Below are 3,235 nucleotides of genomic sequence, written 5' to 3' on the forward strand. Positions count from 1 at the left end.
CATCCTAGAGCATCACAACCAACACGATGTGTCCGCGGGTTTGCACTCGTTGTGTCCGATACTCCTATCCCTTCGTTTCCGCCATCCATTATTTGATTCTCTCTTGAATTCGAGTTCCACTTGAGTGAGCCGGTGATTGAGAGAGTTTCCCGTAAATCCCCTTCGATTATCCCCGTTTGTTCGTGAATTCGAGTGCCGCTAGACGCGAGCCGATGATTGCGATCAGACTTGCTCCCATCCTCCTCCGTGCATGGAGCTAATCTAAGTCGGAAATCTAAGTCGTCCTTATTTACGGGAGAAGAAGGCCCGAAAGTTTACCTCGAGTGGGAGCGGCAAATGAATGACATCTTTGAGTGTTACTCCTGGTCGAACCAAAGAAAGGTCCAATACGCGGTTGTCCATCTTGCGAAGAATGCTCTCATGTGGTGGGAACAAAAGGAGATCGAACACCGACGAGCACATTATGATCCGGTTTCCACTTGGAAAGAGATGAAAATCCTCATGCGGAAAAGGTATGTACCCCGACATTGTCTCCGTGAATTACAATATAGATTTGATAACATCATGCTGGGAGACACAACGGTTGAGGACTACTACAGAGAATTTGAGCAGCTCGTTGCATACTTAAGAATCGACAACGATGAAAAAAGTATCATGGTGCACTTCCTAGGGGGCTTACAAAAGCAAATCGCTAGAAAGGTAAGCCCACACGTATACCGTGACTTGAGACATCTTGTGCATACGACAATGCAAGTAGAGCGACAAATGAACAAGAAGCCGTCAAAGAATGGGTGCCAACGAACGCCAACGCCAACGCATATACCCGAAAACTTTTCCAATACTGGAGACCCAATCAAGGCGCAAAATCTTGATGCTCGAAAGGACGAAACTATCTTATATAAAAGAGAAGTCCACACACGAGGTAACAAAACTTCTTCCTCGTGTACTTATTTTACTTCTGAGGTTCCGTGTTCGGAGTGTAGGAACCAAAGTCATTTGCTCAGTGGAAGTTCCATCCGACAAGAGGTGAGCATCAAGGATAACGGGCCATATAACTCAATCGCGATGGCTGTGGGGAGGCACCTTGAGGAGGATTTCGAAGTTCTATCTGACAAGGAGACCAAGAGCGTGACCGAAAAGAAAGAAACGGTCGAGAATCCCGGCTTTGTGACGGAAACAAAACCCAAAAGTTTGGCAAATGTGAATGAAGAGCGGCAATATGTCAAGGAGAATGCATTCGTAGTCACGAGTAACAAGAAGGAATATGATGCCGAAGAAAGCGAGGATGAAAAGCCGAAGGAAAACGTACTTGAAAAGTCCAAGGCGATATTGGAGAAAATCTGCAAGGACTACACAGTGCTTCCAATAACAGAATCTCCACATCTCGGAACAAGCGCCCAAGAACGTATGATCAAGATCAATGGTTATGAGGACTACATGGTACCCGATGCTCCAAACAACCACACAAGTCTCATAGGTTATCCGCTAGGAGGCGACCCCGGTAATTTCGTTCCTCTTTATATTCTTGTTTATGATTCTTGTCTTAATGATGCCATAACCCGATTTGCGTCCGAAAAAGGGGCTTGGCAAGCGAAATGTTTTTACAAACATCTCGGGAAGAACACTTGCTGCACTAACATATTTGCTGCCCAAGATTATGTCTTTGATTTACAGGTGTTCCAAACTCAGGAGGAGAACGTTTGCAGCGAGAAAAAGACAGAAAACTCGATTATCCTCCCAACGCAAAGGCCGCATGAAATGCCTAGTCCTAATCACGGACTCATGGATATAAATAGGGATAATAAACCTTTCAGACGGAAAAAGGTTCAATACAACAACCTTTCGAACGGGGAAAGGCTTGAAAGAAAGTGCTAGGAATTTTCGAAGCACACCAAGACCAAGGTAAGTATGACATAACTTATATGTTTACTAATGCTGACTTGGCCCCCCGTTTGATGTAGGAAAAACAGTTTCGAGGACGAAACCTCCAGAAGAGGGAGGGAATGATGAGGACCTCGGAATCATGAGTGATACATCAAACTATATCTTGGAGGTAAAGGAACGCATGGAGCTAATGATAGCTTGGAGCGGGAGCACAGAGCTAGGAGCTCAACGGGATAGCTTGGAGTTTAATCAATGTTTGGAACGCAAGGAACACATGGAAGTTGCTCGGAACGAGGACACGGAACATGCTATAGAGGAGAGCTTAGACGAGATCGAGAAGAAGTACTCATGCAGGCCGTGTTGGTTTAGTGCTCTGTGATGTACTGATTATGAGCTTTGTTCAGATACATTCGATGTATTGATACTTTCTATATGTTTTTTTATGAGAGTATCTTGTTCATTACATGTTCCTGCATGCTAGATCTGTTATGAAATCCATGTATCATTATGAATGATACTAAACTCCCTAGTCTTGTGTCATTATGGGAATAACGACATAATAAGACTAGTATGATGTGTGATTGATGATCACATAGATGATCATAGGTATTGGATACGATCACAATCATAGGTATTCGTTGCAGAACGGAATACTGGACTGACCCGCATGAGATTGTCACATGGACTAGCGTCATGACTTGAATCTCATACGACGATTCCATGATTGGATCCTAAGACCTGAGATATCTACAGAATCCAACATGAGGAGTTGCGTGCTTTGATTACGTCAAACGTCCTGCGTAACAGGAGGACTATAAAGGCGTGTATCAGGAACGAAACGAATCATGTACTGGATTGTAGATAGTCAAGACGGGATTTGTACCTCTCGTAAAAGAGAGAGATATCGCTGGCCCCCTCGTGTGAGCAAGACTGTAGAAATGTGTGGCCGCACTATAGACGAACGTCGTCTATTTCAGACAGTCAAACTCAGTGAACGAGAAAGCAGTCGAATCAGATAAGGTGGCTTGTCCATGCCTTATGTTCGACATATGATATCGCGATACAAAAGGATCATCAGTCGGAATCATCACTGGCTTTCGTATGATCACAAACAAACTCTATTCGAGATAGGTAGTCATAGTGTCTTGCTAGAGACCGCCTATGACTTGTATACCCGAAATAGGGATTTCGGGTTATACTGCTATGTCGAATGAGCCTACAGGGTCACACACGCAGGGAAGGACAAATGCACGAGAAGACGTCGAGAAATCTGGATAAGTAGTCCGGACCGTCCGGTCTAAGAGTAGACCGAACGGACCGGAGCATCTAGTCCGAACAGACCAAGTTGTTG

The sequence above is a fragment of the Tarenaya hassleriana genome, unplaced genomic scaffold, assembly GCF_000463585.1.
Source record: "Tarenaya hassleriana unplaced genomic scaffold, ASM46358v1 Cleome119, whole genome shotgun sequence".
Lineage (NCBI taxonomy): Eukaryota > Viridiplantae > Streptophyta > Magnoliopsida > Brassicales > Cleomaceae > Tarenaya > Tarenaya hassleriana.